The sequence below is a fragment of the Saccopteryx leptura genome, chromosome 1 (genome assembly GCF_036850995.1).
Source record: "Saccopteryx leptura isolate mSacLep1 chromosome 1, mSacLep1_pri_phased_curated, whole genome shotgun sequence".
NCBI lineage: Eukaryota > Metazoa > Chordata > Mammalia > Chiroptera > Emballonuridae > Saccopteryx > Saccopteryx leptura.
The window spans coordinates 250,859,089-250,872,046 of NC_089503.1; positions in this window are offsets into that span (position 1 = coordinate 250,859,089).

Here is a 12,958-nt window from a genome sequence, read left to right on the forward strand (position 1 = left end):
AGACAAACTACACAATGGGAGAATATATTTGACAATGCGTCTGATAAGGAGTTAATAACCAAAATTTATAAAGAACTTGTAAAACTTAATACCAGAAAGACAAACAATCCAATCAAAAAATGGGCAAAAGAAATGAATAGACACTTCTCCAAAGAGGACATACTGATGGCCAATAGGCATATGAAAAAATGCTCAACATCACTAATTATTAGAGAAATGCTAGTTAAATCCACAATGAGATATCACCTCACACGACTCAGAATGGCGCTCATCAAAAAATAACACAGAATAAGTGCTGGCGAGGATGTGGAGAAAAGGGAACCCTCCTGCACTGCTGGTGGGAATGCAGACTGGTGCAGCCACTGTGGAAAACAGTATGGAGATTCCCCAAGAAATTAAAAATCGAACTGCCTTTTGACACAGCTATACCACTGTTAGGAATATACCCCAGAACACCATAGCACTGTTTGAAAAGAAGAAATGCATGTTTATGGCAGCATTATCCACAATAGCAAAGATCTGGAAACAGCCCAAGTGTCCGTCAGAGGACGAGTGGATTAAAAAGTTTTGGTATATATATACTATGCAATACTACTCAGCCATAAGAAATGATGATATCGGCCTGACCTGTGGTGGCGCAGTGGATAAAGCGTTGACCTGGAAATGCTGAGGTTGCTGGTTCAAAACCCTGGGCTTGTCTAGTCAAGGCACATATGGGAGTTGATGCTTCCAGCTCCTCCCCACCTTCTCTCTCTCTCTCTCTCTCTCTCTCTCTCTCTCTCTCTCTCCTCTCTCTCTCCCTCTCTGTCTCTCTCTCTCCCTTTCTCTCTCCTCTCTAAAATGAATTTTAAAATTAAAAAAAAAAGAAAGAAATGATGACATTGGATCTTTTACAACAACATGGATGGACCTTGATAACATTATACTGAGCTAAATAAGTAAATAAAAAAAAACTAAGAACTATATGATTCCATACATAGGTGAGACATAAAAATGAGACTCAGAGACATGGACAAGAGTGTGGGGGTTATGGGGTGGGGGGAAGGAGAGGAGAGGGTTGGGGGATGGGAGGGGCACAAAGAAAACCAGTTAGAAGGTGAGAGAAGACTTTTATCAATGTCACCCCATTAAAATTAATCAAAAAAAGAAAAAAGAATCTGTCTCTCGGCTAATTCAGGCAGTTAGAAAAATAGTATAAGGATGCTAATTCTGCTTCTCTGGCCACATCCTACAAAAGGGCCCCAAGCAAATTGGTGATTTGGCTCCTCTGATTTTGCCAATTGGATTTAAAATAAATAGGTCAGGAATGCCCTGAAATGGAACTAACAATACATGAGCATAAATTTAAAGGACTTTTAGATACTGGAGCTGATGTATCTGTTATTGCTAAGCTACATAGACCTCCTTCCTGGTCCACTCATGCAGCAGCCACAGAATTACGAGGTATAAGGCAGAGTAAATCCCCTCAACAAAGTTCTAGTTTTCTACATTGGGAAGATTTAGGTCATTCTGGATTTTTTAAGCCTTATGTGCTCCCTGGATGGCCAGTTAATTTGTGGTGTAGAGATGTTTTGAAAAATATGGGAGCGTTGCTTGTCAGTCCTAAGGGTTTAGTCAGTACTCAGATGCTTGATCGGGGATTTTTGCCCACCAAGGGACTAGGGAAAGAACAGCGAGGAATTCTCACCCCCATAGAAGTGGCACCCAATACCAGAAGGTGTGGATTAGGATATCAAAATTTAGCATAAGGGCCTTGGTAGCTCCTGCTACCTCAATAATGCATTGTGCAAACCCAATTACTTGGAAATCAGATATTCCTGTATGGGTAGACCAATGGCCCCTTTCTCAGGAGAAACTTGGGGCAGCTGCTCAATTGGTATGGGAGCAGCTACAGCTTGGGCACATTGAACCATCTAATAGCCCATGGAATACATTTCCACATTTTGATATTGTTGCCTCCTGGATTATCAAGGAGCATAGGCGACTCTTACAGCTTATAGATTTTGAGCCTCAAAATTATTGTTGTTCCTTTTTTCAAAGGATCAACAACAATGGCTCTGGGAAACTTCCACTAAATGGCAAATCGCTCTTGCAAATCAATAGACAACTTTACACTGAAACTGTCAACTTAAAATCAGCTCAAAGACTAGAATTATATGCCATTATCATGGCTTTTCAGCATTTGCCATATTCCCCCTTTAATCTATATACAGACAGCAAATATTTACTTATGGTGTTTCCACTATAAAGACTGCTGTCTTAAGGACAAATACTGATGAACTATTTCAGCAGTTCCTCCTTCTTCAAAGACTTGTATGTCAACATAGAGCTCCATGTTTTATAGGACATACTCGAGCTCATTCCATGCTCCCTGGAGCTTTAGCACAAGGGAATGCCCTTGTTGATCAAGCTACCCAAAAGAAAATTATTTGGAGCAACCATGACAGATTGAGCAATTCAGTCTCATACTATCCATCACCAGAAAGCTGCAGCCCTGTGTAAACAGTTTCAACTTTCTCGGGAAGCAGCACAGCAGATTGGGAAATCCTGTCCAAGGTATCCTATACTACAATCTGTCCCTTCATTTGGAATTAACCCTCAAGGACCCCTACCAGGACAACTTTGGCAAATGGATGTTACTCATATACCTTCATTTGGCAAACAGTCCTATGTCCACGATACAGTGGATACATATTCTGGATTTATAGTAACCTCTGTCAAAACAGGAGAGGCTGCTAAGCATGTTATAGCTCATTGTATGCATTGTTCTATTATTGGATTTCCTAAACTGGTTAAACTGAGAATGCTCCTGCATATGGAGCAAAAGCATTTACTGTATTTTGTCAAACCTTTCAAATTATGTGTATTTCTTACAATCTTTAAAGTCAAGGTATTATTAAAGTGTACCCAGCAAATAGTTTAAGGTCAATTTAAAAAAATTTAAAAGTAGAGAGTCATATCCTGGAACTCCTACAGGTCTACCATATCATGCTTTTTACTTAAAAAACTTTAAATTTTTTTTGAATGCTGATGAACAGGAGATGCCAAATCTTTTTCTCCTGCAAACTACTACCTTCTTTATTTGATCCAGCTAATAACACTGTTTTGTCTTTCTCCAAATAGCTCCAGATATATGGAAAAGATTTATATGGGCGGATGGGGATCCTCAAACCCCTCAGCGAGATCTTCTGAGCATGGCCTATAGATACCAAGAGGCAGAAAAAGCCCAATAGAGATCAGGGGAACTACCAGCTTTTAGGATACATTCTTAAAGGCTCCAATGCCCCAAAGGGGTCTCTTAGGATGCCATCTGGGTACTGCTTCAATAGTGGAAAGGAAGGTCATTGAGCGAAAGCCTGCCAGACTTACATGCCTCTGCTGTGAGGAAACAGGGACACTGAAAGGTAGGCTTCCCCCTCGCTCCTGTAAGGGAGGGTTCAGTCTCTTCCAGCCCTGCTCCAGCCACCTATGACCTAACCTTGCCCAGAATGCTGGAGCTGAAGGTGCCCAGGGCCGTCGGCCCCATCTACGACACTGTGGACGAGCCTAGGGTATTTCTTCCAAGAAGCAGGTAAACTGATCTCATTTGCACAAGGGCCACTTAACTATGTCTTGCCTGAATAGTCAGGTTTTTTATTCTTCCCTCAAAGATCTCTGTTGTGGGTGTTGATAGTCCTATTTTCTGCTGCTTTGTTTAATATATAGTGTTTCCTTTATTCCTCCTACCTCAATGCCCCACTCATATTTCAGGCTGGGACCTACTCCTAATTTAGAGCTCTCTTCCCCCTTTTGCCAACTTCTATTGTGAATCTACCTTTGCCACCCAGCTTAGTGTATCCCAAGGCTCTCTTTACCAAGCCACAGTCACAGAGCTCCAGGGAAAAGCACCCTGGTCTCATCTCTCCAGGCAGAGGAGAACAGAAGCTCCATCTCCACACATGCTACAGATGGCTTTTCCAGTCTACCTGAATCATTACCAGCTAGAAGCAGCGGTCATTGGGACTTGGACATGAACTTCAAAGTATAGAATTGTGACAATTCCAGTGCCATGCGGACTTTTCCTGGATGTGGACTTTTCCTGGACTCCTGCTCCTTGTGACAATTCCTAACAGACTGAACTTGGGTTGGGTTGCATTTTGGGGGGATTTGGTATGGTGTTGGGGCCAACTTGGACTTGGTGAACATGTTAAGGACACTACACTACTCTTTTATGGATTCTTGCTGTATTGGCCAAGAGTTTGCTTAAAGGCTTTAATCACTGTAAAAAAAATAGAAGACTGGGTAAAGAAGATGTGGCACATATACACCATAGTATACTATTCAGCCATAAGAAATGATGACATTGGATCACTTACAACAAAATGGTGGGAGCTTGATAACATTATATGGAGTGAAATAAGTAAATCAGAAAAAAAACAAGAACTGCAGGATTCCACACATTGGTGGGACATAAAAACGAGACTAAGAGACATGGACAAGAGTGTGGTGGTTACAGGGGGTAGGGGGAGGGGAGGAGGGGGAGGGGGAGGGGCACAAAGAAAACTAGATAGAAGGTGACGGAGGACAATCTGAGTTTGGGTGATGGGTATGCAACAGAATTGAATGACAAGATAACCTGGACATGTTTTCTTTGAATATATGTACCCTGATTTATTGATGTCACCACATTAAAATTAATAAAAATTTATTTATTAAAAAAAAAAACCTAATGTATGCCACCTACTTAAATGAGCACTGTCAGGATGTTAAACTCAGAAGAACATTGCAAGAAAGTATGCACTTTCACAAATAAGGTATCAAATTTCACAAATGATTCATGGCAATATGTTGTTCGAGTTCTATTACAGTCTGGAAAAGGGACCTAAAACCAGCTTTAGTACAAAGGGGCATCACAAGAGTGTTCTTTTGGAGCAATGACGTGTTCTCCACGTCTGACAGTCACTGTATACTTGTGAAAACTCACAACCACAGTTAAAATAGTATGTGTGTATACTCAAAATGATTACTGGAAAACAACAAAAATGCTTTCATATGCTAAGCAAATGTTAAACTTGGCTGAACCTTGGTTTTTTACATGCAACACTCCTTTCCACTACCTTTGGGTGTGTCTGAGGGAGACGGAAGGACTAGGCAAGGAGCACTTGTTCTCAGACAGGCCTTGAAACCCCCTGTCCATTTAGAAGACACCCTCTAGAGTGGCACCTTCCCTCATCTCATAACTGGAGAGAAGTGAGAGGCCTCTTAGAATCATTGAGTTTAAATTTTATTTATTTATTTTAGAGAGAAAAAGATTTGTTGTTCCACTTATCTATGCATTCGTTGGTTCTTTTATGTGCCCTGATGTTGGAGCAAACCTGCAACCTTGGTGTATAGGAATGATGCTGTAGCCAACTGAGAACCCTGGCCAGGGCACTTTGAATTTTTTTTTATTTTTATTAAGTGAGAGGAGGGGAGGCAGAGAGACAGACTCCTGCCTGTACTTCTGCCAGGATCTACCCAGCAAGCCCCCTATGGGGCAATGCTCTGCCCATCTGGGGCGTTGCTCCATTGCTCAGCATCTGAGCTATTTTTAGCTCCTGAGGTAGAGGCCATGGAACCATGCTCAGTGGCTGGGGCCAGCTTGCTGGAATCAATTGAGCCATGGCTGCAGGAGGGGGAGAGGGATGGGTGGAGAAGCATATGGTTGCTTCTCCAGTGTTTCCTGACCAGGAAACAAACCTGGGACTTCCATACACCAGGCCAATGCTCTACCACTGAGCCAAACAACCAGGGTCTCTTTTAATTTAAATCAGGTTCCTTGCACAGATCTTTGGAAATACTTTTGTTCTAAAATATGTGGTTGTGAAAGGAGTATCATAATTCTCCCCAAGAGTGACCTGCCTAGGGACATACTAGATCATGGGCATCAGCATCATGTCTTTCCATGGCCATCTTGAGGGAATTTATAGCTCTCCATGTTCCATCTCAAGCCTGTTCTGTGCCTTCTTACTGGTAAGCGTCTTTAGAAATCCACACCTGTTCTACTCTGAAAATTTTCTCTGGCAACACTAGGACTCTATGAGGTAAAGTGGAAAAACCAGTAGAAGAAATCATATAATGGGACACTTGCCTCTTAGCTATAACAATCCTACATATTGTGCTTGGTACTAGGCTGGGAATAGTTACTTACACCTCAACCCAATGGCCATCACAGGTGGTTTGGAGGCTCTGGGAGGCATGAGAGGAGGCTGCTAAATAGCATCTGTGGCTGGGAGTCTGGGCAGGAGACACTAATTAAGAGCCCTTTATCTGGTCAGATTCTAGAGCCACTTGTTCTTCATTCAAAGTTGGTCAATTTTCCATTGTGACTAAGCTAGTAGAGCAGATAATTATACAATACCTAGGAGGCTCCTTAAAAATTAAAAATGAAACTGCCATTCGACCCAGCAATTCCACTTCTGGGTATATAGCCAAAGAAACTTAAAACACTAGTTTGAGCCTGAACAGGCAGTGGCACAGTATGTAGAGTGTCAGACTGGGACACAGAGGACCCAGGTTCGAAACCCTGAGGTCTCCAGCTTGAGCAAAGGCTCACCAGCTTGAGCACAGGCTCACCAGCTTGAGCGTCAGGTTGCTGGCTTGAGCATTGATTGGATCATAGACATGACTCCATGTCGCTGGCTTGAGCCCAAAGGTTGCTGGTTTGAAGCCCAAGGTCACTGGCTTGAGTAAGGGGTCACTCGCTCTGCTGTAGCCTCTCCCCCCCCCGCCCGGGTCAAGGCACATGTGAGAAAGCAATTCAATAACTACTAAGGTGCCGCAACGAAGAATTGATGCTACTCATCTCTCTCCCTTCCTGTCTGACTGTCTCTATCTTTCCCTCTCTCTGACGCTCTGTCTCTATCTAAATAAATAAATAAATAAATAAATAAATAAATAAATAAATAAATAACTTTGAATGAGTTTGGATGCACTGAAGAGAGTAAGAGAAGCAGTTTGACTTTACTTGCATCATCTCTACACTAAGGTGGAAAAACCTAGGGTCAAGAGAGATCCTGAGAGTACTGCATTGTGAGCTACATGACTGGGGGCATGGGAGGGGAGAAGATGAGAGGGTGGCAGATAAGACACTCAGAGGACATTAAAGGGACGTGGATCCTACTTCCTGTATCACAGTTACCATCAAGAAACCTGCCAACAAGCCAGGAACTCTTCATCAATGGATCCCCAAAACTGACCCATGGAGACACCTCCAGGGTTCTGCATATGTCACCCACACCCTGTGGCCAGCTCTCTGTGTACACCACCTACAGATGGCTAGTGAGCACATGCAAAAATCAGATAAATCCATGGGCCAGGGAGAGACCACAAACTTGAGCGTTAGTGCTACCTTTGTAAAACAAAAGAGGCTCTCCACACAACCTAGTGTTTACATGATCCAGAGACTTACAAACTTAAGAATTTTGCCACAAGAGGGAGCAAGAAGCATAGAGCAGGTGTTCTCATAGGTCTGAGATCGTCAGAATCTCTAGCAGGGCTGATGGAAGATTTCTCTTTCCTGAAGGAAGTTAGTAAAGACTAAAGGAGTTGCCTGATCTATGGTGGCACAGTGAATAAAGGATCAACCTGGAATGCTGAGGTCACTGGTTCAAAACGCTGGGCTTGCCCAGTCAAGACATATACAAGGGGCCGTGGCTAGTTGGCTCAGTGGTAGAGCGTTGGCCCATCATGTGGAAGTCCCGGGTTCAATTCCCAGCCAGGGCACACAGAAGAAACGCCCATCTGCTTCCCCACCCTTCCCCCTCTCCTTTCTCTCTATCTATCTCTCTCTTCCCCTCCGCAGTCAAGGCTCCATTGGAGCAAAGTTGGCCCGGGTGCTGAGGATAGCTCCATGGCCTCCACCTCAGGTGCTAGAATAGCTCTGATTGCAATGAAGCAATGCCCTAGGATAGGCACAGCATCGCCCCTTAGCGGGCATGGCAGGTGGATCCCGGTCAGGCGCATGCAGGAGTCTGTCTGATTGCCTCCCCGTTTCTAACTTCAGAAAAATTTTTTAAAAATTAAAATATTTTAGAAAAGACATATACAAGAAGCAAATACTACAAGTGGATACTTCCCACTCCTCTCTCCCTTTCTCACTCTCCTGTTTTTAAAATAAAAAGAAAAATAAGACTAGAGTAGTTGACTGCTACTTCAAATGCAAAGGCAGTAATGAAAATGTCAAAAACATAAAAAAATTAAAATAATGTGACACTACCATGGATCACAATAATCTTCTATTAACCAAACCTGAAGACAGGGAAATCTGCACTTTACTAGATAACAAATTCAAAATAGCTATTCAAAGGAAACAATGAGCTATAATAAAATTCAGAAAGACAATTTAATGAAGTCAGGAAAAGAATTCACAAACAAAATGAGTTTAGCAAAGAGATAGAAATCATTAAAAAGAACCAAGCAGCAATTCTGGAACTGAAGAAAACAAAGGTAAATAAATAAATAAATAAATAAATAAATAAATAAATAAATAAAATTAAAGAATGCAATGAAGAGCCTGTACAGCAGATTTGATCAAGAAGAAAAACAAAATCTGTGAGATTAAAGACAAGAACTTTGAAACTATCCACAGAACAAAGAAAAAGAATGAAGAAAGACTACATGATCTGCAGCAATGTTTACCAACCACTGGTCCATGGTTGTGCCAGCCCACAAAAGAGTTAACCTCCCTGATGTTGTATGAAGATTATGGACCTGATGTTCTTAGTAAAGTTTCCTTATGCTAAAGGTGATTTCTGCCTTAGCAGTCACCAAAATAATTCTCAATTGTCACCAATCCCCAATTATAGAAAGTTTGAAAACCACTGATTTACAGGGATACCATCAAAAGACCAAATTTGCAAATTATTAGAGTTGCCGAGGAAAAAGAGAAAGAAGGGGGAAGAGAGCTTATTTTAAAAAAATAATGACTGAAAACTTCCCAAATCTGGAGATTTGGATATTCAAGTAAAGTTCACAGATCACCAAACCAACTAAACTTAAAGAGATCTTCTCCAGGACATATATAGTGGAACTATCACAGATCAAAGACAAAGGGGGAATCTTAAAAGCAGAAAGAGGGGAGGAAAAGCTTATAACTTACAAGGGAAACTCCATAAGGCTACTAAAGTATTTTTCAGCTGAAACCTTACAGGCAAGGTGAGAATGGGATGATATATTCAAAGTTCTGACAGAAAAAACTGCCAATTAAGAATACATTACCCTGCCTGGCCTGCAGTGGCACTGTGGATAAAGGTCAACCAGGAATGCTGAGGTCACTGGTTATAAGCTCTAGGTTTGCCCAGTCAAGGTACATATGAACAATCTATAAACAAGTCAGCTATAAGTAAAGCAGCTATAAGTTGATACTTGCTCCCCCTGCCCCTCTCTCTCCTCTCTCTGTAAAATCAATAAATAAAATCTTTTTTAAAAAAGCACCTAACCAGGTGGTGACGCAGTGGATAGAGCATCAGCCTGAGATGCTGAGGACCCAGGTTTGAAACTCTGAGGTCATCAGCTTGAGTGTGGGCTCATTTGGCTTGAGCACAGGCTCACCAGCTTGAGTGCAGGTTCGCCAGCTTAAGCATGGGATCATAGGCATGACTCTATGGTCGCTGGCTTGAGCCCAAAGTCACTGGCTTGGCTGGAGCCTCCTGGTCAAGGTACATATGAGAAAGCAATCAATGAACAACTAAGGTGCCGCAACTATGAGCTAATACTTCTCACTTCTCTCTCTTCCTATCTACCTGCCCCTGTCTATTCCTCTCTTCTCTCTCTTTCTTGCTAACCCCCCCAAAAAAAGAAGAAACACATTACCAAATAAAAGCTGTCCTTCAGAAATGAAGGAGAAACAAAGATTTTTCCAGAGAAACAAAATCTGCGAAAGTTTATCACCCCTAGACCTGCCTTACAAGAAATGCTGAAAGTAGTCTTCAAGCTGAAATGAAAGAATTCTAATTAGTAACATGAAAACCTATGAATATACTACCCAATGGTAAAGGTAAGTATATAGTCAAATTCAGAATGCTCTATTACTGCTTGGCCAGGTCGTGGCGCAATGGATAGAGCTTTGGCCTGTTCGAAACCCTGAGGTCACCAGCTTAAGAGTAGGCCCACCAGCTTGAGCAAGGGGTTGCTGGCATGAGCGTGGGATCATAGAAATTACCCCATGGTTTGAGCCCAAGGTCTCTGGCTTGAGCAAGGGGTCACTGGGTCAGCTGTAGCTGCCTCACCCCACCCCACGTCAAGGCACATTTGAGAAGGAATCAATGAACAATTAAGGTGCCACTACTATGAGTTGATGTTTCTCATCTCTCTCCCTTCCTGTCTGTCTGTCTCTCTTGCTTAAAAAAAAATGCTGGTGAAAAAGGGAGAAACATGCACTGTCGGGAATGTAAATTAGTGCAGCCACTAAGGAAGGCAGCTTAGAAGTTCCTCAAAAAACTGAAAATAGAACTACCATATGATTTAGCAATTCCACTTCTGGGAATGTATCCAAAGGAAACAAAAACACTGTTTTAAAGAAATATATGCACCCCCACGTTCAGAGCAGCATTATTCATAATAGCAAAGACATGAAAACAACCTAAATGTCCATTCACTGATGATGGATAAAGAAGTTGTGGTACATGTAGACACAGACAACGGGGTGGCGATGGCCAGAGGGAAGCAGGTGGATGTAGGTGGAGGCAGGCAGAGGGGAATAAACGGGGGAGGAAAGAGGCTGCTTTGGGCAACAGGCACATGATGCAGTGCGCAGATGATGTTTTGTTCAGTTGTACACTTGAAACCTGTATGATTTTGTGAACCAATGTCACCCCAATATAGTCAATGAAAAAATTTTTTCAAGAAGTCAAACCTCTGATGAAATTCATCAAGGAAAAACTAGAAACCACAAACAAATAATAGCATGAATGAAAAAGAGAACAGTATTAAAATTACAAGGGTATGATAACAAACATATCAATAAATTAGAAAATCCTAGATAAAATGGAAAAAAATATACAAAATATATTTTATGAAAACAGTCAAGAAGCTATAATAGAATGCTTGAATTATTCAAAACTTCAAGAAATTAAAGCAAAACTAAAATAATCCCCCCCCAAAAAATGTTCACATGTCTTAGCTATTAGTCCCTATTACCTCTCTCCCCTCACCCACCCAACAGCCCTAAGCACCCAACAGCCTAAGCATCACTAAAATACTTATGTCTCAATAAATTTGCCTATTCAGGTATTCCATATAAAGGGAATCCTACAATATGTGGTCCTTTGTGATTGGTTTCTTTCACTTAGAATAATATTTTCAAGGTTCATCTGTGTTGTGGCATGTATCAGTACTTCATTTCTTTCTCTTTTTTTAAGTGCAAGGAGAGGAGATAGAGAGACAGACTCCCGCATGTGCCTAAGGCAGGATCTACCTGGCAACCCGGGACTGAACCTGGGACGTCCCCATGCCCAGCGGACGCTCTATCCACTGAGCCAACTGGCCAGCGGCTCAGTGGATAGAGCCACTAAAAAGAAATGAACTCTTCATTTCTTTTTATTGCTGAGTAATATTTCATTGTGTGGATGTACTATGTGACATTCTTAAAATGACAAAATTATAGACATGGATAATAGATGAGTGGTTCCCAGGTGTAGGAGGTGACTGGCTATGAAAGGGTACACAAGGGACCATTGTAGTCAAACTGTTATATATCTTGATTGTGGTTGTAGTCACACAAATCTACTAATGTGATAAAACTACAAAGAATTGTCCTGGCCAGTTGGCTCAATGGTATAGTGTGAGCCCAGGGTGTGGATGTCCCAGGTTCGATTTTGGTCAGAGCACACAGGAGAAGCAACCATCTGCTTCACCTCCCCACCCCCTCCCCCCTGTCTTTTTCTCTCTCTCTCTCTCTCTCTCCCTTCTCCCACAGCCATGGCTCGATTGGTTCCAGCAAGTTGGCCCCTGTGCTGAGAATTACTCCGTGGCCTCCACCTCAGATGCTAAAAATAGCTTGGTTGCCAAACAACAGAGCAAGCCCCAGATGGGCAGAGCATCACCCCATGGGGGCTTGCCAGGTGGATTCCCTCCAGCACATGTGGAAGTCTGTCTCTCTGTCTCCCCTGCTCTCATTTAATTAAAAAAAAAAAACCTGCAAAGAACTAAACACACATAGGTGCATGCAAATCTGGTAAAATCTGAATAAGGTCAGTGATTGTATCAATTTCCTACTTGGGATAGCGTATTAATGTTATTCAAGGTGTCACCCTTGGAAGAAAATAGGTGATACTGGATCTTTCTTTATTATTTCCTACAACTGCATGGAAATCTACAATAATATGAAAATAAGAAGTTTTTAAAAAGTGTCACTAAAGTTTGACCCACACTCAAGGAGAAAGGAATTAGGCTCAAGTATTTGAATGGAACATGTTATAAACAATGTTTGTATCTCCCCTAATTCATATATTGAAGACTTACCCCACTGTGATGGTATTAGAGATGGGGCCCTTTGAGAGGTAACTAGGGTTAGATGAGGTCTGAAGGTGGGCCCTCATGAAGGGATAGTGTTCTTATAAGAAATGCCGGAGATATCTGTACCCACCCCCTACCCCCACCGTGTGAGGACACAACAAGAAGGGGGCTGTCTGCAAGCCAGGAAGAGAGCACGCCCCAGGAATTGAATTGACTGGCACCTTGATCTTAGACTTCCCAGTCTCCAGAACTGTAAGAAATAAATCTGTTATTCAAGCCACCTTGTCTCTGGGATTCTATACTGCTCACAAAATTTAGGCGATATTTTATTGCTTCATATTAATTTTGAAATATCTCCTAATTTTTGTGAGCAGTATATTATAGAAGCCTGAGCTGAGACAGAACAATAGCCAAGAGTTCAACCCATCACACCAAAAATGTGTCATGGAGGGGACAGAGTGCTGGGGGTGAGCCTGAGCTTTGG